Source organism: Macrobrachium rosenbergii, chromosome 47 (genome assembly GCF_040412425.1).
Source record: "Macrobrachium rosenbergii isolate ZJJX-2024 chromosome 47, ASM4041242v1, whole genome shotgun sequence".
NCBI classification, from domain to species: Eukaryota; Metazoa; Arthropoda; class Malacostraca; order Decapoda; family Palaemonidae; genus Macrobrachium; species Macrobrachium rosenbergii.
The window spans coordinates 44,422,083-44,449,681 of NC_089787.1; the positions used below are offsets into that span (position 1 = coordinate 44,422,083).

The 27,599-nt window shown below is 42.5% G+C and overlaps 1 protein-coding gene across 7 annotated transcripts in view; it reads right to left on the reverse strand.

Annotated features, from left to right (window-relative positions):
- Ocrl (Oculocerebrorenal syndrome of Lowe) overlaps positions 1–27,599 on the reverse strand; it is a 231,832-nt gene that overhangs the window by 107,346 nt on the left and 96,887 nt on the right. The window contains exons 1-2 of one of the 7 annotated variants that reach the window (XM_067090751.1): positions 16,950–17,129; positions 16,440–16,589 (exon numbers count right to left, since the gene is read on the reverse strand). The exons of 2 other annotated variants lie outside the window; for them this stretch is intronic. The gene's annotated coding sequence lies outside the window, so the exon portion shown is untranslated. Of the gene's footprint in view, positions 1–16,256; positions 16,414–16,439; positions 16,590–16,627; positions 16,748–16,925; positions 17,130–27,599 lie in introns of those variants that run through there. 4 more of the 7 variants (XM_067090752.1, XM_067090754.1, XM_067090758.1 and 1 more) reach the window with 4 other exon arrangements.

Consider the following 27,599-nt stretch of genomic DNA (forward strand, 5'->3'; position numbering starts at 1 on the left):
TCACTGCTGCTCCAAAGCCCAGTGGCATGACAGCATCCGCCAACTCACAGAAACAATAGAGGATTACAGACTTCAGTATTCCCCTCCCATCTTCTTCTCCATACCTCCCTTCCAAGTCAAAGCCTAGTTAGAAGACTGGAATGGTCAGGAAGATCCCTAACAATTTCCTGAGGAACATAACTATTGTACTGGGAATTTAATAGGACCCTGGAAAACACCTGGACTTTTTTAAAGTCCAATGTCAATGGAGTAGCTGGCTCTGAAGGCTAAACTGCAGTATATTTTGTAGATCCAGAATGAACCACGAAGTAAACTACAAGGTGGATAAAGGACTAATTATTGTCTGTCCTCCATTTTTCCACTAATGCCCGGCTCTTTCTCTTTGCAAAGAGTGAAGAGGAACCCAGAATCTCTGTTGCAACTTAATCTCAAGAAGTGATTACAACACACTCCTTTTTAAGACAATTTCTGCAGCCTGATGGTAGAATCATGTCAATGCCTTTCCTTCTGAAACCAACAATCTTAATATCTTTGGCTTCTCCTCAACAAAGAGAACCTGGAATAGGCATAATCACCTTATGTTAAACCACAAGTCCAACCATGATGTAGCCTACAACAAAGCCATGGTGACCAACTCCAAGGCTCCAGCTTCAGAAGAGGAGAAAAAGAGCATCTCCACACTTTGCCATTCCATTTATCAGCCCAGATACTAACAAGTCCAACAGTAATACTTCCACTGCCATATTAGAAGCAGTGTAGGAAGCACAGCAGAAGGACTGGAGGATAAAATCTACCTCTCAAACACTGAAAGGTCAGTGTGGACTCCATTGCAAAATCCAAAGGGTGATATATGGAAAACATTGGGTGGCACTAAGCAGCCTTGTATATTTTCAAGACCACTGTATTCATGAGCTGAATGGCCTCTCAAAAAAGCCTCTCCAACTTGTTTACATGAATCCCATGGCTAGATTCTCACAGAAAAATGTCCATAGCTTTAGAAAAGTCCATGTTATTATTAAAATTGTTATCACTTAAAACTGCTAAAGGCCCTAAAATTTTATATTGCCTTCCCTCATCTAAATACTTGGAACAGTCCACCAATATGTGCTCCAAAGTAAGGGGCATGTCACAAAGATCACACTTAGGTGGTTTTATTCCCCTCCAGGATGAACTTGTAGGTTAAGTGAGTATGATCCATCCTCACTCTACTCAGCTTAGTCTCAACTCTTATAATTTCTCTGGTAAGATGACAACCTAAATTCAATCAATGGACAGGTTTTTTTATATTTATGTTCTTCTCCAAGAAAGAGTTCTATTCATTTGGCCATTTTTGTTTTATGAATGACTGGATAGACCATTACACATCAGTATAAAGAACTGAGGGATACTCAATACTATACAGTTTTGTTGCATACTGTATATACCTGCTGCATCTGCTTGTTCACTACCTGTGATAACAACATGGGCGGGCACCCAACAAAACTCAAGTGATTTGTAACGGGATGCAATCCAAAAGACATATCCCTGGATTTTCTTAAAAGTTGGATGGGAAGGGCTCACAAATGATTGTGAGGGCAATAAAGGACTCTGAATAAATAGTGACATCTCTGCCACATGTTAGAGATTTTAATACAGCTGTAAAAACTAAAGCATTATTGGATAATTTAGCTACATCATTTTGCACAACTACAATGCCATCCCCCTCCTGGGTCTTTGATCCATCCAAGCAGAATCTGATGGAGTTTTTATGAATTCCATCATGGGCTAAGATTAGAATTCTATTGCTGCCTAAAATAAAAATTTCTTGCTTGTTACTTTTGGACACACACCTTAGGTTCATTAGTCATCCATGCTGGAAAGTGTGAAAATCACATTTTTTTGGTCCTATGCCCTTTGAGTGATAGGTACAATATTTGGAAGGGCTTATTTGGGTTAAGGATGTTAAATTTTGTTTTTATTAACTCTCTCCAGGCATGTATTCAAAAGGGTTTGATGATGTGCCTTTTCAGCAATTTACATGGCACAGCCCCAGTTCTTCTCTTCTTGGACTTACAAGGCATTTGATGAGTACCTACATGTATTTATTCTACAGGAGAGGGTATGAAAACTCCAGGGCATTCACATAAATCCATGACATCTAATATTGCCAGTTTTTCAAGTTCAGTTATATGAGCACTAAGGTAAATCTGGCAGCCATACTCTAACTCTGATCTACCCAGAGCACTGTATAAGCATAAAAGGCATATTTTTCAATTGCTCCACAATTATCACTGTATAAAACTTTTTTGTCCTTTAACATGCTTGTGTGTGGAAACAAAGTGAGTTCCCTCTCAAAAGTTATTCCAAGAAATCTCCCTTCATCACTGTTGGGTAGCATACTACCAATCATCTTTATAAAGTTGTTGGCACCTCCTTGTTTCTGTTGCAGTTTAAACAAACGGCAAGTCTTTGAAGCAGAAAACTTGAATCCAATGTTTCTATGCTCTTAGCAAGTTGCTATTTCTGACGCTTAGCTAGTCCTGAGGTGGCAAAATCACCAACAAAAAGAGAGAACTCCTAACAGGAGCGGGTACTCCTTCTCTGAACTTACTGATGGCTGTAAGTGATTAATTTATTATGAAGGTTGGTCCTTAAAGCCAAGCACTAGAAACTATAAGGGTTATTCAGAGCCTCTGAATTTACAATTTTCTTAAATAAATAAACAAATAAGTAAATAAATTTATCTAAATGTTATTTCTTCCTTCAATGGTCATATCGGCTGCCCTACCTGACATCACTTAGACCCGGGTAGCGCATGTACAGTACATGTATTGTACCAAATCACCAGCACACTTACCAAATATCTACATAGCTATATTTTCTACTTTACGCGGCAGCTCAAAATTCGCAATTCGCAGTAGCACTCTTTTGTTTTGGGTGTAGGTATCCTGCCCGGCCCACTTTCGGGGGAGAATAGGTACAACATAGCTAAAGAGCTCAATTCATTTATGCTCTATGTCCATGAGAGGGGAGGAAGGAGGGCTCCGATCATGTAATTATTTGGTAAGTATATATAAAACTTTATATATTTTATTATAAAAATGTTATTTTTATATAAGTAACTTACCAAATAATTACATAGCTGACCCCCACATTGATTGGAGGTGGGATGAATGGACGTAAGGTATACTACCCCAAAAAAAACTGATATGGAGAAGAATTTGGAACAGAAATTTAGCTAGCATCTTGAAATGCTTGTTGTAACCTAACCTGGTGTGGGAGCAATGGCAGACAGGTACTGTCTCTGGTCATAGTTCCTCTCAAACTGTAGCAGAGTGGCAGTAGAGCAAAGGGTCGCCTCTACTTGAGTGGGTGCTTTGCAATGTAGGAGGTTAATCGCAAGTTGCCAAAGCTTACAATCCAAAAGGGTCACATAAATAATATGTGAATATACCCTTGCCCTGGGTACAGTATAACAGAACAACAAAGACCAGATAAAATTAACCTACACCACCACAAAATTCTAACCAAAACCAAACAATACAGATTGGTGACACTGACGACTCAGCGTTCACCAAAATTCCCAAGAGGTGCAACTAATTCAAGGAGAGTGCATAGAGGAAAAGAAGGCGTTCCTCCTATCCTTCATCGCCCAATACCATGCCAGCTATGAAGAACAGACCTAAAGTATTGCATTTTTCATACACCGTTTCAATATCCCGTAAGTCAAACATGGCAAACACTGACTTGCACCTCCAATATTGCTTGCAAAACTGAAGAGAGACTGATTACAGTACGTCTGAAAGCCAAAGACGTCGCCACGGCTCTTATTTCATGAGCCTTTACTTTACATAAGGGCAGTAAATCATCTTGAACTCCCGAATGTGCTTCCGAAATCACAGATCTTAAAAAGAATGATAATGCATTCTTGGTCAAAGGACGGATGGGGTCTTTCACAGAACACCAAAGGTTCAAGGCTGAACCTCTAAGGTTTTTGGTTCTTTCAAGGTATACTCTCAAGGCTCTTACAGGACAGAGGACTTTCCCTTGATCGGATGGACCGAGTACTTCAGACAGGCTCTTGATTGAAAAAGAGTGAGGCCAAGGGTTAGTCAGGTCCTCATTCTTGGCCAAAAAATCTAAAATCAGTGAGTGTACAGCATTGCCTTGTGAGAAACCTACCCTTTTATTGATGGTATGAACCTCACTAGCTCTCTTGGCTGTAGCCAGTGCCATCAAGAATAAGGTCTTCTTCGTCAGATTCCGAAGTGACGATGATTCCAAAGGTTCAAGCGACTCCCAAGGGTTTTTGCTTGCTTACTAGTACTAAAACGTTTCATTAAATCGCTGTCTTGGTTTGGTTTACTCCTCTATGTTTAAATACTGAACTCAACATCGCTCTATAACCCTTGATGGTAGATGCTGTGAGTCCTTTCGAGGTTCTAAGATGTAATAGAAAATCTGCGATTTGGGCTACAGACGTTTGAGACGAGGAGATATTTCGCTCTCGGCACCACTCCTGAAAAACTGCCCACTTGGCTTGGTAGACTGCAGTATAAGATTGTTGCCTACACTTAGCAATAGCCTCTGCAGCCTTCCTTGAAAATCCTTTTGCTCTGACAAGCTCCCTGACAGTTTGAAGCCTATCAGAGCAAGAGTGGATAACCCTTGATGGACTCGGAGAAAATGCGGCTGTTTGAGAAGATTTCTCTTCTGAGGAAGTAGCCTTGGGAAATCCGTCAAAAGGCCTAGCAGATCAGGGAACCACTCCTTGTGTGGCCAAAAGGGAGCAACTAAGGTCATCAACACGCTGTGTGCTTTGAACTTTTTCAACACGTCCCTCAGCATGCTGAAGGGAGGGAAGACGTAAAGGTCAAGGTCCGACCAGTCCTACAGTAAGGCCGGGGAACAATACAACAGAAGACAATGGTTCCTTGACGTAGCAAACAGGTCTATCAACGGCTTTCCCCACAGCTTCCACAGGTCGGTTCACACCTGTGGACTGAGTGTCCACTCCATCAGTAGAACCTGTTTGCCAAGACTCAATTTGTCCGCAAGGACGTTCATCCTCTCCTGAATGAAGCAAGTCACTAATTGGGTCTCGTTGCTTCTTGCCCACAAAAGAAAATCCTTTGTCACTTCGTAGAGCGTAAAAGAATGAGTCCCTCCTTGATTCTTGATACTGTATAAGCCAGGGCGGTCACGCTGTCCAAATGGACCACTACTGTCTTGTTGAAGGTTTGCGTTGCAAAATGTTGAAGAGCAAGATGAATCGCTTTTAATTCTTTTACAATGATGTGGAGGTTTCTTTTGGTAGGAGACCATGTTCCTGAAACCTCCACATCGTTGAGAAGGGCTCCCAAACCCCGATCCGAAGCGTCTGAGTATACGGTTAGGTCAGGGTTCACTGGAGCCTGAGACCTTCCTGTTGCAAATCTGTCTTTCGGCAGCCACCACCGAAGGTCCTCTTTTATCTGGGGAGTGATGCTGAAGACGAACGAATCCAGGAACAACTTCCTTTGCCAATTGGCCTTGAGGTAAAATTGCAGTGCTCTTGTGTGTAGCCTGTCTAATGGAACAAACTTCTCTATGGAAGAGAGGGTTCCCAGAAGACTCATCCATGCATTGGCTGAGAAGGAGGGGTGAGTTATGAAGTCTTGGACTTTTCTGCGACAATTTAGGATCCTTTGCTGGGATGGAAAAGCCGGAAAACTTAGAGTCTATCACTATCCCCAAATATAGAACAGACTGAGTCGGGATTAGCTGCAACTTCTTGAAGTTTATTAAAAGGCCTAAATCTTGAGCAAAACGAGGAGTTTTCTGTAGGTCCTCCTAGCACTGAGATCTCGAGGGGGAGCGTAAAAGCCAATCGTCCAGGTACAAAGAGATGTTTATCCCCATGAGATGTAGCCATTTCGTTAGGGGAGCGGGTACCCGGGTAAAAACTTGAGGGGCCACGGAGAGTCCAAAGCAAAGTGCCTGAAACTGGAAGACTCTGTCCTGGAACACGAACCTCAGATACTTTCTGAAATCTGGGTGAGCTGGAACGTGGAAGTAAGCATCTTGCAAGTCAATCGTAACCATCCAGTCTCCCTGATGGATGGCCAACAATACCGACTGACTCGTCTTCATTTTGAATTTCGTTGTTTGAATGAAGAGGTTCAGGGCACTGACATCCAGGACAGGTCTCCATCCTCCCGGTGACTTGGGAACCACAAAGAGGCGGTTGTAAAACTCCTCCATGTTTACATCCTTGACTATTTCCACGGCTTTCTTTTCTAGTAGGGCTGACACTTCCCGAGATAGGGTCAAAAATCTCGACCAAGCAGGCTGTTAAGTTGATGAGAGAGGTTACTAAGGGAGGTTTCTCCCTGAAAGGGATTGCATAGCCCTCTTTCAATACCTTCAGCACCCACGGCTCCACATTCTTCTTTTTCCATTCTGTCTAGAAATGGGAGTCTTGCTCCCACTGGAACACGGAGGACGGACGACTCACTTTCGAGGTGCTGGCCTGTTAACAGGTTTCTTGGCTGGTCTGGAAGCTCAGAGGTTTGCTCTAGGTCAGGATTGGAAACGACCCCTAGAACTTCGAAAGGGCTGTTGCTGCAAGGGCGATGATGTTCTAGTAGCTGTGGTAGAAGAAGTACCTCATGCGGGGAACTGAGATCTTTTGGTGGATTGAGCGAGGAGGTCCTGCATCGATTTCTTTTGTAGCTCTACTGAAATCCGTTCCAGGGTGTCCTGCAGGAACAGACTATTCTTGTCCAGGAGGGAAAAAAGAAGCGAAGAACATTGCGATGGGGTAACTTCCTTTGCTGTAAATGAGCACCACAAATCTCGTTTTTTAAGGACTCCTGTTGTGAAGGTGGTCGCCAGCTCTAGTGCTCCATCTCTTATGGCTCTATCAGCGCATGCCAGCACTCCCAGCCAGTCCGATGCAAAGTTCTCTTGGAGGGACGTACAGTCTTCTATTTTCTTGGCTAGAGCCCCCACCATCCAATCCAGAAAACTGAAGACCTCGAAGACTTTAAAGATCTCTTTAAGCAGATGGTCTAATTCTGAGGCAGTGAAGAGAATTCTGGCCGACGAGAAAGCAGAATGACAAGAAGCATCTATGGTACTGGAGAAGTCCCCTTGAGAGGAGGCAGAAACTCCCAATGACAGAGCTTCTCCAGTTGCATAAGACAGATACTTCTGCCTTTATCAATCGAGAGGGAGGCAAAAAGGACACCGCTTTTCCGACATCTCCCTTTTACGCTAACCAGGCGTCCATGTGGGCAAATGCTTTCTTCGAAGATGAAGATAAAACCATACGTGGAAGTCTGGCAGTACCTGGTGGTTGTTGCATCAAGAAGGCTGACCCTGGAGATGAAGGGACAGCTGGAGAGAAGAACGACAGGTAACAGATCAGGAAAAACCTGAGCAGTGCCCAGTAGTTAGATGTAGGTTGCTCCTCTTCCACAGGTTCCTCGACGGAGGAAGCGGGTGATCCTGGGGGGTTCATGGTCTCTTGCACTACCGGAGCTGGCTTTTGAAGAAGGCCCGGAACTTTATCAAGCCAGAGCTGTAGTGGTGCCAATGAAGGATCTTGAGCAACAGACAGAAATTCACCTGAAGAATCAGGTACTGTACTGGAATCTCTCGTTGTGGGGTCACGTAGATGTTAGAAGTAGGTTGGACTTTGAGAGAAGCGCCCACAGAGACTGGACGCACGGAGGTTGGGCGGCCACTCGCTGTCGGAACAGACACTGACTCCTTCGAAGCGGCTGCATTCTTCACGGACACTTGGTGCCCAAAGGATGGGCACTCAGCACCTGGGCGCTTGGCGATTTGACATTCAAACACTGAGCGGTCATATACAGGCTCTTCAAATTTGGAATCTGGGCACCCACGAACTGGAAAGGCGGATACTGAACACTCATGCGATGGGCGCTTGGATGAAGTGCACTCATACGATGGGCGCTTGGACACTGGGCACTCTAGAGATAATAACTCGGACACCAAACATTCTTCAAGTTGGCACTTACACACAACACTATCATACTCTGGGTGCTCGGACATTTTGCGCTGATGAGCTGGGTTGGCACACACTCTTTTGGGGTCAGAACGCACTTTCGCAACTGAATGGACGCGAGAATCTCTCGCTGGCAACTCCGAAAAACTACAAGAAGGGAGAGGGCTGTGTTTCCTCTCTACAGCTTGCTTATGAGACGGGGGCAAATCTGTTTCCAAGGAAGTGCCCAGCCTTTTCAATGGCCTAAAAAATTTCACAAAACGGCCACTGCGCTTCTTGGATGTGGGAGAGTCCAGATCACTTGATGATAGGGCATGTACGTCCATTCAAATGCCTTTCCAATGGCATTCTTCCACGGCCTGGGATTGGCGGACAACAGGCTCAGATGAGGCGACGACTGTTCGTGGGCAAACCCCACCAACCTCCCTTGGGCTGCCAGTTTGCTTCCTCCCAGGTGAGCAATATGAGTTTATCAGGACCTTGGTCTAGGAGCATCGGTGGGATGAACAGCCGCCCCCTCCACTGACACTCCACTCGACACTACACTATTAAATCTGTCCGTCAGGACCTTCACAGAATTCCCAATCTGGAAAACAGTATCCACAAGTAAATTAAATTTTTTATCTACCCATGCTTCTAAGCTGGCAGTGGCATTGGGTTCAGCAGAATGAGAGCTAGGTATGGAGTGACAGGAAAAGCTGGAGGACTGGAAATGGGAGAAAAAGCTGTCACAGGTGTTGAAAGAATAGGAAGAACATCAATATCAACTCCTGGAGAATGACTTGTACTAGCAGAAGCCTTAGCTTCAGCCCTACCTGTAGCTTTTCTCAGTCAGTCACGCTGTAATTTGTCTAAGTGTGTCTGTAAAGTCTTCCACTTCCCCTTCTCCCAGTCCTTACATTCTTCACAATTAAGCTCAGGAGAGCAAATCTGCTCCCTATAAGAACTACATATGGTATGCAAGTCATATTTTGCAGAAGTGAGCCTAGTTTTGTAGCCTTAGCTGCAATACCCAATGCTAGGCAAACCAGAGTCAGACATGATACGTCAAAAGTCCAATAAGGCAGAATTCTAGCTAAGCTTAATAGCTATGCTACCAAAAGCAGAGTACTTCATCAAAAGATGACCTCCGACCATCCGGCAAAAACGAATCAAGAGCTGCTAATAACTGGAGTTCAGTCATTAGCCGGCAGAAACGAATTGAGCTCTTCAGCTACGTTGTACCTATTCTCCCCCGAAAGTGGGTGGGGCAGTATACTTCGAATTTTGAGCTGCTGCGTACAGTAGAAACTATGGCTATGTAATTATTTGGTAGGTTACTTACATAAAACCTTCTGCTATGGTTACAGTCAGACCTCCAAAGCCTAACTCCCTTGAATTTTCTTATATTTCTTATTTCTTATCAGGAATTTAAGTTTTAAAAACCCTTGGTATATCACATTGTAGAACCTTTTCGATACAATAATTGCATCTTGCAGCATCTGTAGCCTCCCTCTCAGTGAATCAATTTCCTCGTCATCCTGTTTGAGTGAGAATCCAACAAAACTGAATGGGTTTATGCTCAAAAGAGAGGTAAAGAGCTCCTACTGAACCGTTTTGATTAGTGGTTAAGAGGAGTTGAGCTTTTTTAATGCTTGAAGGACCCTTCTCAAATCACTTTAAATAACTTGTCAACAATCTACACAAGATGTTGATTTCTGTGTAAGTACTAGCACCATAAACCTTACATCAAACAGGGACAGCATCTTGTCTTGGTACTCAACTACAAAGTCTAAAAAGGACTGATGGTTTCCAAGCTTTAACCATGAACTCAGAAACAAACACAAACAAGCAGGATCGACATCCCTCTTTCTTTAAACCTTCAGCTGAAAACCCTTATGGCAGAGTCAACAGACAGAGATAAGTGATAGAAAAAAGTAACAAATAAATAAATATGAGGGGACAGAAAAGATTCATACAGTACACCTGATTTCTGAAGAAGTCAGCGGAATGCAGGAATTAATTTTTTCCTCATCTCAACATATGGAGGTCAGAAGATTCCTCAACCGCACAGGTAAGCTATTCCACATTTTAACTGTAGCCAAAATAAGACTCCTAGCAAACTGAGTAAGACACCACCCTACTTACAAATGCTCAACTTGTGAACATTCACAAATATGAACAGACATGGTCACAAGTTCAAATTTTGCTCTGCACACCTATTCTGCTAGTAAGAATATTTGCAAAGAACAAAAGAACAAGAGGAAGAAGAAGATGTTCCTTTAACCCCTTCCCTTATTATCCCAAGTACTCTCATGATTAGCTACCATGTATTCCTCTTACAATCACGAATACTCGTTCATAATCATAAAATATTCCTATTTATTTCTATTTTCTGGATTGAACTCATTCTTTGATGAATTCCCATTTTCTACATACAGTATTTCTTCTCCCCGTAGGAAATGTTTAGTATGTATTTTTGTCAATACAGTAGATGGTGGTGTGCAACTGTTTGCTTTGTGAACTTCCAATGTCAGATACTGCTCCTATGAAATTCCCTCCAATTTCATAACTTTTAAAGCATGGAAAAGAATACTAAATTTTAAATGTGCATGAATCTAAACTTCATTTTCTTCTTTTTGCCTTTCTAGCATCCACAGTATAATTCTTTATAATACTACATGACTTAAAAATGCAATGAAAATAGTATAATCTATGAGTCCCGAGTTAACTCGGAAATGTAAACAACAAATTTACACACTACACAAGAAAAACCAACTTACGAAACGAACAATTCAAGATACAAACATAACTCGTTCGTAAGCATATGCAATCAATTTGTTCTCCAGATCTTGCTATATACCACTAATATAAATGATAAATAGCAAAGATACAAGAATACTACCTTGAGGAACACTTGAAATTTCATTACTAAAGCTACTACACTGGCCATCAACACAGACCCTTCAGGTTCTGCCTATTAAAAATTCATTTAAAATACTAACAGAGATCCACCATTTTCCAATAATCTTAGCTTGTAGATAAGCATTTTGTGATTCACACAAGTCATAGGCTTGCACCCTCATCAAGAGCAATCCTCAAGATGGTAGATATTGACAAGAATGTACCACTAGTGCCAAGGCTTTTACGAAACCCAAACTGTAGTGCTGGTAGCAGGTTATTATCTTCAAAAAACCTACAAAAACACTAAGAGGGCAGGTTCTCAAAAACCTTAGATAAAACGGGGGTAATTGAAATTGGTCTAAACTGTATTCTGAGAGGCATGACAATGGACTTAGTCCCTTAGGAAATTAAGCAATGTTTCCCTACTCCAAACATAAGGAAAATTTAACTTGCAAATCTGACAAACTTTCTGAAAACTGTAATCTTAGGAGCCATGAAATCAGCCATCTTCTTCAGAAAAGTGAAAAGTTTAAGTCTGGGTTTATTTCGCTCTGACTGTCAAGCCCCAGAAGCAAAGTGTTAACTTCTCTAGATCCGAAGGCCACTGAACACTACTTTGGACTCTGGAAAGCATGACTTAGGCAACACCAAGGATTCACCACACTGTTTGCTCACAACGAATTGAACCAAAAGTTCTGCCTTCTGTTTAGGGGAATAAACAGCAGTTTTGTCAACTTTTACAAGGGAAGGCCTGCTAGAATCAACTGCAATGATGACTTAGGAGTAGACCACCACTTATGGTCATCACCACTGGAGATAACCATACACGATAAGCTTATTTTCCATGATAGGCAAGCTTACATGTAGCATTAAACCATGACTTATCTTAAGACAAAACTTCTGGATTTTATAAGAAATTCTCCACTTGATAATAGAACTGAGGTGATTATTTAAACAATAATATCCAGACTTCTATAAATATAGCTCCAACTGAGCTGAACAAGATCATGGTGAATATCTCTGAGTGCCATATCAAATGGGAGATTGCACACTTCACCTATTTTGCCTTCTTGTGGAGGCCAGCCCTCCATGCCTCCTTCATAAACTTCTGCTAAACCAAAGATGATGAGAATGAGGAAAAAGGTGAGGAAGAGGAGAAGGGGGAGGGGGAGGAGGAAGACAATGAGGAAGGGGCAGACGATGGAGCACAACAGCACTTCTTTGATCTCTCCCAACCTTGGGGTCTCTCAGAGATGTCCTCTCCCTTGTCAGCTGAGGACAATGTAGAGGCAGGCACCCTTTAAATGACTGGAGCAGGAGGAACAGGAACAGCAGAAATGTCCACAATAGTACATCCTACTGCTCAGAGGGCAAAGCAATGGGATCCATGAAGACTGATGTGAGCAGGGAACTTTTGGCCAAAACCAAATATCATGGACAGCCGAAGAATGAAGTGTCCCCACAATGCCAAAGGACACACTGCCTTCAGTAGCTCTTTGTCTCCAGAGGATGCTATGGAGTATAAATAGCAGAGGTTAGAAAGGCAGAATTGGCATTGCACCAGCAGCAACACCACAAACATGGAAAGCTAATTAATGATAGTCTGGTCTGTGCATACCCTCCTTGGACTGAGCAATGTGAGACAAGCTGAAATCCACCTAGAAATATTACATTCCCAGTCACTTACTGTGACTACTGTTACCACTCCTCTGACCTCCTCCTCGGTCTGGCTTAGGGACGCCAGAACAGTAGGACCCTGAGCATGAAAAGGCGTATGGAGAGTCTTGTACAAGTATCTTTGGAAAACCAAGAGCAACCCCTGTAAGGATTAGAAAAGTCAGAAAGCAGCTATGCTTAGCAAATACGATTGATGGGTTCCCACTGAAAGGGGAGCAGGGAGTCTTATCTTAAAATCAAGTTCTAAAACAGGATGCTAGACTGTGTAACTTACCTGTAACAAATCCCGCAGATACTTGGCCTGATGTGCCACTCCACATAAGGGGAGAGGAGGAGGAAGAAAGAGACCAGTCACTTATCATTCATCCCAGGCTAACACATGACTGAGAGTACTTGGGTGATATACTTTTCTCTCCAAACACAGCCAGGATGGCAACACTTTTTGAGCAATCACCACAGGTCCCAAGCAGGAGAGGTTCAGGGACTTAAGGTGTAAGAGATCTGATTTTTCCAGACCCCTGCACTTATTACCTGAAAAACCGATTAGTTCCCCCAAAGGGCTAGGGACAGTCCCATTCCCAACTGTCAGCTTTTGCCCAAACTGTACGATTGTCAACTTCCTTTGAAAAGTTGTCAACTCATTTAATCACTTCAAAAGGCCTAAAAGGGCATTCCTAGGCACCTTGCATGTACAACTTTGGACTACGAAGACAGGTCCTTTTACAAGTGTAGAATTAAGCTTGCACTGACACAAAACACATCACCCAGGTCACTACCAACTAAGTCCAAGAGGGAGGAGACTGAGAACGTTTATCTCTTAACAAAAGTGACAGGTTTTGAGTTTTCGCCACAAACTCAGAAATGAACGAGAATGAGTGAGATCCTCTACCCTCTGAGTGCAGGACTATATGACATGCCATGTAATTCACCAATACACTTCACCAAGGCTAAAGCTAGAAAGAACACATCATTGAACTTGAGCTCTTAGTCTGAAGCTTCCCCCAAAAGAACTTGTATGATGCCTGCAGTGGGAGGTGACAAGAGTCAAATCCCACTTGGAAGAAGGAAATTCCTAAGGAGAACAAGACTGTTCAGAGCTCCTCATAAGCATAGATAACTCTACCGACAAAGAGATCCATACCCTTCAGTCTAAATATGGCTCTAAAGGCTTTCACCACTCTGACTGACAAGCACTAATTCTGCTGAAGATATACCAAAAAGTCTGTGATTTACTGAACAGATCTTCCTATCAGAGAGAGGCCACCTTTACAACCCCTATCACAGAAGTTGGCCCAACTCCCTCGGTACATGTTCATAAAGAAACAGTGGAAGTAACCAGACATATTCTGCAAAAGCCTGCAATAAAAGTATCTCTCGCAGGATCTGCTGAATAATCTCCAAACTATTACCTGGGGAGACTGTACTGCTTCTTGGTACCTCAGATCATGTGGTTAATGATGAAGAGTGGGATGTGAGGGAATCTCTTGGCGCCTTTTAAACAAGCATGTGCACTATTGTGCAAACACAACACTGGGGCCACTGGCAGTAAGAGCAGCACAATAATGGGCAAACATTTTACCTAGATACCTGTAAGCATCAGACTGCAGAGCTGTTGTCTGAAAAGTCTGTCTCTCTGTAAGCACAATGTGGGGACTGTGAACACTACACAGCAGGTAGTGGCTACCTGTATGTAATGACTGGAATCACTCTAAGACAAAGACAAGCCTAAGAACCTGGCTCATCATCAGAGAGAGGATGGTAAGCTACCAACCTTACTATATATCCTCACTGGCGAATATTTCTCCCCAAATATGCCATTAAATGCTTCTTATCTCTCATCTTCCTGCGAAAATGGAAATAAGACTGCAAATCCTACCCCAAAGGGAACCACAAAACCTGTGTGGGTCAACAATTTGAGGAGATATGAAGCCCACATGCGCTCAGTCACTGCATAATTTCTTTATTACAGATAAAACATATAAACATTAACAGTACTAAAAGCATAACGGTTGGTTTCAACAACTCAACCTACTGAAACTGTAGTCACACATCCAAGCTAAACAATGGCCGAGGAAAAAGTGCTCAGTGACGGTTGCAGAGTGAAGGGTATTTCAGTTATTTTCCCTAACCCCCTTACCCACCAGTTAACTACCTTGATACTTAATTACAACAACCTATACTTGCTCATGCTAGTACAGGTTTGTATTTCCACAGGAACAAGTTAGCAGATGATCCCGACCCCTATTTTGGATGCATGCATTATGAACTTTAGGGACAAGCCCAAGTACTGGGACCTATTTTGGCCATTCAGCAACTCCTACTTTGGAAAATGCATATCTTTCATTTAGCTATTCAGTCTGATATCTATTTTTTGTTTTACAATTTTAGCCTACTTATCAATATTCAAGTCCAGTTCTCGAGCTTGAGTATGCTATCTTTTTCTGGATAGAGACAATGGTATTTATATAATTATTAATATAATCATAATTAATTATACATATCAATATCATTAATATAATTAATATAATTATAACTATTAATATAATTATAACTATTAATGTTATTATAACTATTGTCATTAAAACTATTAATTATAGCTACAATATCACAACTATTAACAATTATAACAATTAATATCAGCAGCAATGGCATAAATTTTATTTATGTTTTCTTTGAGTTTAGAAATGTTTCTTACAATAAAAATGCCTTAAGAAATTATTAATAAAACTGGCCAGGTCAGGGAAAATCACCCTAAGTTAGGTTAGGTAAGTAAGATCTGGGTAGGTCAGGACTTGGCATTATAGGGACGGTTATGCCTATTTATGTATGAGGAACCTGTTCTAGTCAACGACTGGCAGGAATCAGGCTGCGCAACTAAAGTAAAGTTTTACCCACAGCTTTTCAGTAAAATTACCTCTCTGTGGTTTTTATGTGTCTCTGACAACTTTCATATTCTCTTATAATGTAAAGCTTCGTCAATCCATTACAACCTCCCATATCTAATGAAGAGAGCCAATCTACAGTATTGGGTTAAAGGTTAGGTTATGATAAGACCCAGAGTCCTACTTTTGTTCCCTATAGCAAACCCACCTAAAAACCACATGGGAGGGGGGTTATCTGCCATACCATTTGGTATGCATCAATGCCTCAAGTTGACAATGCATTAAAAAATACTCTACTAGTATAAGTCTGGAAATGGATAAACAAATCCACAGTTAAGTATGAGTACAAATATATTTAAAAATCTAAACAGAGAGCTTTCGGAAATCTGTTTGATTCCCTGTGTATTTGTTTCTCCAAAACAATGCATTTTTAGCAGATATGAAAAAATTCTTCAGCGTTCCTCAAAAACGTCAGAAAAGCAATATTTTACCAATTTAAGAATTAACTGTGATAGGCTAGACTAAATAGGCTTTTCGCCACATGATCTGCATTTCCTCCCATTCTGGACGTAAGCACTGATTAAGCAGCCTCATTTTTCATTCAACCAATCCCACGAACTACGATTGCCGTGGCAATAGAAGACTACTGTCTTGCTTGGGAAATCTACTTATGCTACCTTACCTGAGCAACTTAGGTAGGCCACATAAACGCTGTCAGCATCTTTAAATATGCTTGTGGTAACCCTTTCAATACTCTTCACTGATAACTAATTAACAAACCGTAACTGTAATCATATAGCGACTCTACAGACGGTACATACGTTATTTAGCCTAAGGCCACAGGCTATCATTAACGTAGCTTAAGTCGCGGCACATTGACGAACTCCCACAATTTTTTAGTTTCCTCGACCTTTACGAAATGACTATTACTCTGATGTGAAATCTGTCGGCATTGTATACATCATAAATAAAAAGTACGCACATGCAATTGGTAAACAACTTACCTGTCTGTCTAGTTCTTGCACCCCACTACCTAACACGGCACACCTCTAACACTGACCGACTTGTCAGTTGTCAAAGTCAAAAATGAAGACGACAACAAAGTCCAAACTTTTTCGTGTTAGTTCAGAATGGTTAAGAGTTATTGAAGGTTGCTGGAAAATTAAAAACACATTTTAAATAATAAACTCACGAGTGCTGTAACTGATGGACAACAAATTCACATTTCACCTTTCTGAATTGGAATATATTTTTTTCAAAGACTGTGCGGTGCTCGTTCGAAAATCAAGGAATGGTAAACAATCTTCTCCTTTGCGTCAATAGTATGTTAGTATTGTATTTGCATACAAAATGATTGTCCTTTGCAAAACCGAACTTTAAACAACCGCATTATATTTCTTGTCGCTCCCTTTGAAGAAATACATTAAAAGTTAACAATGAATTTTACTTCTAAAATACAGAAGCGCCATTTACTGTATCGTTATAATTACCAGAGATAGACAAGTGCGAGATACCTTTACACAGATGTACTGAGTTTAAAATAGTTCTGATGATAAGACAAGGTAAACGAAACTCAGTTCTAGTCCAATCAGTATCTTGTAACCTTGCTTAGGTATGTAACAAGCGTTACATTCAAGTGCGTCACACTGTCGTCTCAAGGTTGTTGTTTTACGGACCACTGCTAAAGTGAATGCATGCATCAAAGAGCAACCACTGTAAATTTACAAGTCATGTTAGAAATTTAGCAAGCAAACTTTTTTTTTCTTTGTCTGTAACGAAAGTTACCCTTCATCTGTCATAAATATCAAATAGAGTCTCCGTTGTGATATGGCTGTTTAATATGTTGTTTTCATCTTTATCAGCCCTTAAATTGCGGCATAACCACGAATACGGCCTTGAGGGGATTAAGGGTGGGGAGAGAAATCTTGCCTTAAGTCTATGTACTACTCAGGATACCTGTGCCTCTCGAAGAGTTGTGAATACCTTTGGGGCAGGAAATGCATCCTGAATGAGAAGTACCAATCGTTCAGAGTAGAGATATAATGTACCTCAAGGTACGAGAATGCCAGTTAAGGGTTTTGGATTCTTAGGTGGGAGAAATAAATGCCCCCAAGTGTAAATGAGCCATTTCTAAAGTCAAAGGCAGCCTTGTTTTTGACTCCTGTGTGTGTAGGCTATGTATGTGTGTTGTCCATGTTTTGCCTGTCCAATTCGTTACCTGGCGTATTTGAAGTTTATATTCGCATTGTGAGGTTCAAGAAATGTCAGAAGTGAAAGACTGATCCTTTATTATGTTGTTTCAGATTTAGCTGGCCTTGTGCCAGCACGGGCTCTTGCTCCTAGAGCAGCCCGGAGCGAAATTTTATTATTCTCGACAGGTGTTTATAATGCGGAAAGCGGACGGAAAGGTAGCGGGCGACCTGAGGCCCCCCGCTGCGTCCATACAGAAATTGTGTTTGTTAACAGGCATAAGAAGACATATATAATGTGTTACAGAACATGTAAAAGGCAGATATATATCGGCGGAAAGGCCGTACAATGATGCATACAATGAGATACATAAAGAATCTGAGATAATAACAAGTAACATATATGTGACGTGGATAATGTACAAATGAGGAGCGAAACACAAGAATGGAGAGGCGATTTGACGCCCTTACAAATACTCCCCCCGCCCAAGACAGTAGTTAGAGGAGGAATTACTGGATGAAGCAACATTAATCACGCAACCGCTGAGGTAGTTGGGGTGGGGCCCCTACCCCTGGAGAACTGTGCGCGTGGGGTAGAACCACATCTGGGTTTGGCTCGATGTGTCCCCTTGGGCCGCCCCGGACCCCGCTTTGGTGGGGGTACGGGTGTGTCTGCCGGGAGGTACTGAGGGGGAACTCGGGGCGCCTGCCTGCCTCCTCTCATACCTCGCTGTCCAACAGGAATGCCGGCTTCAGTCTGTCGATGTTGACCCAGTCTTCACGCCCGTGGATGTCAAAGAGGTATGCCTTGGCGGCCCGCCTGATGACTCGGTGGGGCCCCCTGTAGGGCCTGATTAAGGGTAGCAGGCAGGCATCCACCCTGACGAAGTAGGCACATGCCTGTAAGGCAGGTGGGCTGTAGGTGGTGGTTCTGTTGGTGAAGGTCTCATGGCAGGGCGCAAACTTCTGTGTGGGTTCCCTCAACCTCGGGAGGTGGGTGTCGGCGCCATCAGTCGACAGCGCGAAGAATTCTCCGGGAACAGCCAGTGTCTCCCCATAGACTTTCCCAGCAGGGAAGGCGTCGCCATTTGCTTTTGGTGCGGTGCAGAGACCCAGCAGGACCCAGGGCAACTGTTCCTTCCACCTCTCGTTGGTGCAACGTTCCATGAGGGCTGCCTTAAGAGAGCAGTGAGCCCTCTTACCATGCTGTTTGCTGCGGGGTTGTAGGCCATTGTGCTGTGTAGTGTTGTACCCATCAGGCATGCCAAGGAGACCCAGAGCTCTGACAGGAAGGCTGGACCCCTGTCTGTAGTGATGCTGTCTGGCACTCCGAAACGGCTGATCCAACTGGAGAGGAGGGCCTCTGCGCATGACGCTGTTGATGCCTCCTCCATGGGGGTTGCCTTGGGCCCAGTGAGTGGAGTGGTCTACGATCGTCAGGAGGTCTCTGGTTCCTCCCGACTGCAGAAGAGGCCCGACGATATCGATGTGGATGTGGCCAAAGCGCCGACGAGGCTGGGGGAAGTCGCCGACCCCGGATTCAGTGTGCCGGGATGTTTTGGTCGCCTGGCATGGGGTGCAGCTCCTTGCCCATTGTCGGACGTCCTTGTTGATGCCATGCCAGACAAATTCGTCAGTCATGAGGCACACCATTATGCACCCTGATAGATGGGAGAGACTGTGGATTATGTCAAACGCTTGCTTCCTCCTCGAGGCGGGTACTAGGGGGTGGGGGCGGCCGGTGCTGGTGTCGCAGAGGAGAGTTGTGTTCGAGTTTCTTAAGGGCACGTCTACCCACTTAAGAGCCATCACTACCGTTCTCTAGTCTGCCATCTCTGGGTCTGCTGCTTGGTCTTATGCCAGGTTTTTGTAGTCGATGCCAAGGTGAAGGGAATTGATTTCTACTCTCGACAAGGTGTCGGCTACTGAGTTCTTCCTGCCAGGGACGTAGTTGATGGTGCACCCAAATTCGGAGATGGCGGTCAGGTGTTAATGTTGCCTTGCAGACCATGCGTCTCCCGGCTTTGCAAATGCGTGCACCAAGGGTTTGTGATCTGTTAGGATCATGAATTCAGTCCCCTCCAGCAGATACTTGAAGTGTTCACAGCCTGGTAGATAGCCAGCAGCTCCCTGTCGAAGGCGCTGTAGTGGGTCTCTTGTGGCTGAAGAAGGCCAAGGGTTGGGGGCACTGTTCACTAGTTGCTTGAGTACTGCGCCACAGGCAATGTTGCTGGCATCTGTTGTCAGTCTGAGGGCGGCTGGGGTTGTGGTGAGTTAAGGTGGTGGCACTGGAGAGGGGCCTTTTTGTCTGGATGAATGCTTGCTGCTATGGAGCTTCCCAGGTCAGTGTTTTTGGCTTGCCCTTCAGGATTGATGTCAGGGGGTACATAGTGCAGGTGACGTCTGGGATGAAACGTCGGTAGTAGTTCATCATCCCAAGAAACTCCTGAAGGGCCTTGATGGTTTGTGGTTTCAGAAAATTCTCTATAGCTTTTACTTTGAAGGCCGTGGGGCACACTCCCGCTGGGGAAATCTCGTGGCTGAGGAAGTCTACTTTTTCTATCCCGAAAATGTATTTGTCGAACCTGACGACTAGTCCGCTCTCCTGCAGACATTTCAGGACGGTGCGGACATGGCGAAGGTGTTCCTCTGGGGACCTGGAGACGATGAGAATGTCGTAGACATAGCAGAAGCAGAAAGGCAGATCCCCCAAGATGGTGTCCATCAGGCACTGGAATGTGGCACCTGCATTCCTGAGACCGAGGGTGGAATAGAAAAATGTACAAGTCCTGAAGGGTGTGATGATGCCAGTCTTTGGGACGTTGTCAGGATTCACAGAGACCTGGAAGTATGACTTCAGCAGGTCCATCTTGGAGAAAGTCTTCGCTCCATGGAGGGCGCCCATCAGGTCTTGCATGTTTAGGAGTGGGTAGTGGTCTGGTGTTGTCAGAAAATTCAAGCACCAATAGTCCCCACCGGGCCTCCATGAACCATTGGATTTCTTTACCATGTGGAGGGGAGACGCCCACAGGCTTGATGTCTTTTTACAAATGCCCATCTGTTCCAACTCTGCGAAGGCCCGTTTGGTGTCTTGTAATTTTTGGGTTTCAGAACTTGGCATGGGTTGGTGGGCCCGTCGTGGTGATATGATGGAAGATGCTGTGCTTTGCTGAAACCCCCGGTGACTGGCGTAGCTTTGGTTTGAATATGTCTGGGAACTCCTGTAGGAGGGACGTGCAGCTGTTGGGGGCTGTGGAGCAGATGGCAGGCATTCCAGGTCCGGTGGAGAGCTGATGGGAGTGGCAGGTTCCTGTGTCGAGGAGGCGTTTTCTTCCGACATTGACTAGAAGTCCGTGGTGCCCTAGGAAGTCTGAACCCAGCAGGGGGAACTGAACCTCTGCGATGATGAAGGGTCAGTGGTATCTGCAGCCCAGAATTGAGATAGTCTAGGTCATCATATGCCTGGATGGGAGTGTCTGTTTGCTGCTATGAGGGTGGGTGTTGAGTCAGGTATCTTTTCTAAATCTTACTCGGATGGCGGAATACCAGCTGCATTGCTCCAGTGTCTACCAGCAGGAGCCGCTTCGAAATTTCATCTCTGATGAAGAAATCTGCTGGTCGGGGGGAGCTGGATTTGGGGCCACAGCTGTTACTTGCGGCCGATTTTGTTTTTTTGTAAAGGAACAGGGAGGTCTGCAGTTCTTGGTGTTAGTGCCGAATTTTCTATGGAAGAAGCACCACACCGGGTTTGACCATGTCCTGTGTTCCCTGAATGGTGACTTCTTCCTGTCAACAGTGTTGATGTCTCCCTCACTGTCATCGTTCTCCTCCGTCAGGCTGCAGGCTCCCAGGGAGGCAGCTGCGAGGGCAGCTGCGTGTTTCAAGGCCTTGGTGGCCTTGTGTATTTTCTGGGCGACGTCAACTAAGGCATCCATGTCGAAGGCATCTGTGTCTTTTATCTGGCCCCTAACTTCCTGCGGTAGGCATTGAAGGAAGATCGCTCTTGTTAAGTCTACCTTCCTGTTCCTCCCGTTTTCGTTGCAGCCTGGCAGTGTTACCAACCCCCGTAGTTCGTCCCAGGCTTCCCTGGGTGATGCTTCTCTGAGGGGCTGGGATAATAGGTCGAGTGCGCGCTGTGCTCTCTTGGTCACAGGGGCATGGAGTAAGTTTGGATGAGTTTATCCTTCAAGGCCGCATATGTGACCTTGTCCGGCTGCATGTCGAGCCAGGGAAGATTCTGTTGAAGACCTCTTCTGGGAGCGCCGTCATGGTGACGTCGGATTTGATAGTATAGTCTGAGATGCGCGCCACGTAAAAGTACGCGTCTGCGCGCAGGAACCATGATGCCATGTTCTGCCACAAAAATGGAGGAAGTTTGACTGCGTCTGGTTTTGTTGGTGAGAGAGGTGTACAGATGATGCTTGTGGGTTCGCATTGAAGTTCAGCTTTCGACATCTTTACTACACATGCACCAAAACGCGGGGAAAATGCACCCATATTGAGTCCGTTTATGGTGCTAATTGTTTGAGTGGTCAAATGAAGCACCAAAACTTGTCCTTTATGGTACGCCTCTTATTTATTCCGTTAATGGCACAGTTTCCACCAGGAAAGGAGCTATCAGAGGCCTAAACTTTGACACTGTAATTAGTCCGCTAAAGGCTCTCTGATGGTAGGCTGCGGCCATTTTTAGTCCGTGAATGGCTGGGCCAAAACCGCGCTACCTGTCACTCCAGGGTCACCAGTGTGAAGGTTCAAGAAATGTCAGAAGTGAAAGACTGATTCTTTATTATTCTCGACAGGTGTTTATAATGCAGAAAGTGGACGGAAAGGTAGCGGGCGACCTGAAGGCCCCAGCTGCGTCCATACAGAATTTGTGTTTGTTACAGGCATAAAAAACATATATAATGCGTTACAGAACATGTAAAGGCAGATATATATATCGGCGGAAAGGCAGTACAATGATGCATACAATGAGATACATGAAGAATCTGAAATAATGACAAGTAACATATATGTGACATGAATAATGTACATATGAAGAGCGACGCACAAGAATGGAGAGGCGATTTGAAGCCCTTACACTATATTCATTGTTTATTGCATTTTTAATGTTTTTTTTTTTTTGCTGCTTAATTTGCCATCATTTTTTTTTTTTTTTTTTTTTTTGAGGAGATAGACGTGAAACCAACGGTGACTGCAGCCCTTAGCCCAGATCCAGGTCGGATATCGAAAATGGCCAAGGCTGCATTCATCTTTTCATCGGCGCTTTTGTCGACTGTCTGAAAAGCTGAAAAGCACTCTTAAATGTAAAAACCGAGCGCATTTGGCAGAAACACAGTAGCGCTTACATATTTGTCACCATCACTAACATACAGTATGTCAACGATTCCTGAATATACAATGAATTATTTTCTCAGCAGATGATGTTGTCAAACCCGAGGTTTTATTTCTAATTCCAATTCAAAGTCAGGAGTTCTATTACATTTTTTACTGGATTCTGTTTTCTTGTGTATACTGTATTTCCATATACTCGTACATACTGTGATATTCTTGAATCTACATTTTCACTCTCCTATTGCAGTACCTGGAAAATGATCTGCTAGAACTTGAATATGTTGGACAGATATTGACGAACGATGCAATAGACAAAAAAAAAAGATGATTTACCATTGAACTGACTACTAGCCTGCCTACAGACGGGATGCCGATGCCCTTCTGAGGACCATCACTGACAGAATAACAATAAAGCCACCTGTGATAAAACAGTGGACAAAGAACCGAGGACCAGAATGCTTTTTAATTGAAATGTTTGGTAGAGTAATTCAAGCCCCTCCACCCAAGCAACAACGGCCGCACAGTGGCGACCGGAAAAGGCAATTACAGGATGTCGGCAACAAAAGAGCTACACGCCAGAATTTTGTTAATCTACACCATCAAAAGCCGTCCAGAAATTGTCTTATCAGAGACACTAAAATCATTCACCAAGAGGATAACTGCGGGCTCCAGGATAATTGCCAGAGCTGGGATCCTCACACAAAAGAAACCTACATTGAATATCTATGATAGATATTCTTTGTCCGTGCTCTCCCCTCCAGCATTGGGAGATTCCATTGCAAGTCTTCAGGTTTCTAGTCAGAACCAAAGCCTCGTGATCGATTAACCAGATCTGTTTTAACTAGTCTCTTCTCTTTGTTAATGGTCATTTTATTCTTATTTATATTTTTCAGTTTTTGATCATGCAGCTACTCTGATATTGCTATGCCTCTTTAGTCTCATTGTAGATGATCAAGACGTTGCTTTCAAAGTGGGCAAGGTGACTCATTTTTAGTACTTGAGATTAATAGATGATTTCTCTTCTTGGTTATGTGCTTTCTCTCTTAGGCAAGGATTTCAGTTCCTGATGCTATTAGATCTCCTCTGAGACAGGTGCCAAGCTTATCACGTGGATGCTTCTTGATGACACCACACCGGATGTGACTGGTGAGTCCTTTTGATAAGTATGCCTTGGTGAGGCTCACATTCTTCACCTCGGCATATATGATCAGATATTATAGTTTGTCTTTTCTGGTATTTTTGAAGTGGGATAACAATAATCCTAAGGCGGGAATGAGATGTCATGTTTGACAGGCTTTAAACTCGTCGTAATGCCAGCTGGACAGACATTAACAATTGGCACTTGTTTGCGTTATTTACTATATATTGGAATCGGAAAATATTTTCTCGAACAACCACAACATTAAATAGTAATTTGTCTTTATCAGTCAATGTACATGCACATACATGTCAACTCATTCGGAGGCCCCTGTAACACCCAGGAAACGTTCATAAAAAAGTATAGAAATATGAATTTAAGGTTCATAAGTCACAGTAAAAATTAATTAGAAATAAACACTTTGTTAACAGTGTTCGAAGTACTGTTTCAGAAAAAGTATATCTTAGTTTAACCAGACCACTGAGCTGATTAACAGCTCTCCTAGGGCTGGCCGAAGGATTAGATTTATTTTTACGTGGCTAAGAACCAATTGGTTACCTAGCAACGGGACCTACAGCTTATTGTGGAATCCGAACCACATTATAGCAAGAAATTAATTTCTATCACCAGAAACAAATTCTCTTGTTCTTCACTGGCCGGTCGGAGATTCGAACTCGCGACCAACAGAGTGGTAGCTGAGAACACAGGCCGAAATTGTTACACTGACCACAGTGTTTGTTCGTAAGTCCATGCGTTGATGCATCATTCTCAAAACAAATATCAAGGTAAATGTGTGCAACAAAATTAATTATCGTATTGTTTTATGTATAGAAATTTAGATTGGGATATCTGTATAATTCATGGACGTTTCATATAGATTGATATGTATACATACACGAAAATATAAGAATTTGCAATTTTGAAACATCGCCCAGTCTTCGTCCTTCTCAGAGACTGCTGTATGTTGTCATCTAAAGTAGACAAAATGGTCCTTGCTTATTGGCTTTCAGTCTTCCACTGGAAAAACTAAAGTCATTTATGTTTTATTAACAATGTTCATTGGAAGCATAATTATAACATAATTAGGTTAAAAACGAGAGCTACTATTGTCCCCTTTTGTCCGTAAGTTAAGTTTTTAGGGTTGATTCTTTACTTTTATTTTCGACTGACCGGATTACCAGGTTTTTTGAGCTATCATTAATAATACAAGTTGTACTACATTTACATGACAAACCCTTCTGGCAAGCCCTGTAAGATAACTGTTTTGACGCAGTGGTCTGATAAGCTTCTTTATAATCATACAACGAAAATATAACATTGCTGTTAGGTTTTTTGCGTTTTTCACTCAGTGGACGACTGTTGTTCAAAATAACTCTTAAGCAAAGCAAAATAACTAAACATACTATACATGTTCCTTGAAGTTTTACTGAATAAACTTGAAGGAATAATAATAATAATAATAATAATAATAATAATAATAATAATAATAATAATAATAATAATATGATTAGAATTACATTGCATATTAACAAGCAGACTGGCTGCCCATAAGAAAAAGTGTCTCATTCTGTTACTCAAATTATTGGATTCAAATTCAAACGCCTGTGCAATGATAACCTGCAAAAGAAAAGTGAAAGATGTAAAGATGTAATTTCTCATATCCGTCTGAAGTAAATGAGTTACAAAAAATGAGATTTTCTTGTCATTCTGTTCGATTTTGTTACACGCTGTGTGAGACGTTTACTCACCGTGTACGGTTCTTGCGCGACGGTTTGGTCAAATAACTCACAGACAAACAAGATATTCAGATATAGCCAAAGTGTTAAATTGAAATTTTCCAAATTCAAGTTCATTTTGAGTAAGGGCAGAATTAATAGTCTTAACAACTCGAGTACTACAGTATATTTACACCCGTGAGAATATTACTCGAAACATTATATTGGATTATAAAAACATGTAGTAGCGTCGAAAGGAAAATCTGTTCATTGATAACTTAACGGATGCTGCTAAAGGGGAGCGATAAGAAAGTCCCCCCTGAAAGAACATCCTACAGAGATGCCACATTTCAGACTTGAGGGAATAGGTCTCGGGATTCGTGATTCGTTCTGAAAGTGGTTTTGGGACTCCTCTCTCATACAGGAGCGTCTTTGTCCAGAGGAAGAGGAAAAAGCCTCTCTCACTTTCTCTACTTCACTGGTGCTCATGGGGGTGATAGTGACACCATCTCACTTATATTTCAACACAAACTTTGTTTTTTTATATGCTTTTATTTAGCTTGCGTTTTTTCTGTAGTCTCTTTGTTTGTCTGGGTCAAATCTTGTGACTTAATTTTCGACCTGTTCCCTGTGTCCGATGGACTTGAAATTTTACGTGGTTACTCAGTCCTGGTGACAATACAACCTTACATGATCAGTAGGTCAGCAGTGACCTCTAGTGACCCTACGGTGACCTCTCCCTGTATATCAGGATTTGTATGACGTTAATAAGTCTTGGGATTTTTCATACCTTCTTTGACTCGGTAGAATAAGTTTTCATACCTTCTTTGACTCGGTAGAATAAGTTCATAACTCTACGGATTTTTCAAATCTTCTTTGGCTCGACAGGATATTACAGAATATTTCGTTCAATTTCATAACCTACAATCATAAATCGTTGCAATTTCTGTGAAGACTACGAAGCATAAAATAAAGAAATTAAAATTTTTTAATATGCTTTCCTTAAAATGCACTAAAAGTGGAAAATAATGTTTTGAGACACACCAGGATTTCTTACAAAAATAAAAGCGTGGACACCAAACATGGAGGAAAATGCTACAAGAAAAAAAATGTTTATTTCTTGTAGCATTTCCTTCTATGTTTGGCAGCCACGCTTTTATTTTTGTAAGCATCATTAATTGTAAGAAAATCCTGGTGTGTCTCAAAACATTTTTTCCACTCTTTAGTGCATTTTAATAAAAGCGTGTTTTAAAAAAATTTTGGTTTCTTCTTCAAAATATTTGAGTGTCACTTTAAACATTGCTCTGCTGCACTCATGATTTTGGCCCTGACCACTACAACTGATGATTACTAAGCAACGTTTTTTTAAGCGACAAGAGTTACTGTTTAGAAGTGCAAAAACATTAGAAATGCTGACATTCTGGAGAAACTCTGAAAGCTAAAGTACTATACTTCAGTAGAGCAGCCATGTTTTACGTTGAGCAAGTTCCTAATTTTTATGAAGGAAAATAGTTTTAAAAGATCGTATTATTGTACTTACTCTTCATGACACTGGCCAAAGTCGTTCATTCAGTTTAATGATAAACGAGATTTTCAAAATATTTGATTATACTGTACATCACGACACTCAGTTTACCATGGGCACTAACCAGCATCAGTATTGGACTAAAAACTTCTGCACTTTTTGAAAACTGAAAAAATATTTGTGTATATCTAATAAGTCCTCGTTATGTCCTGTTGGCAGAAAATGAGTAACAAGTGGTCTCTCCTTACTATGGTATTTAAGTA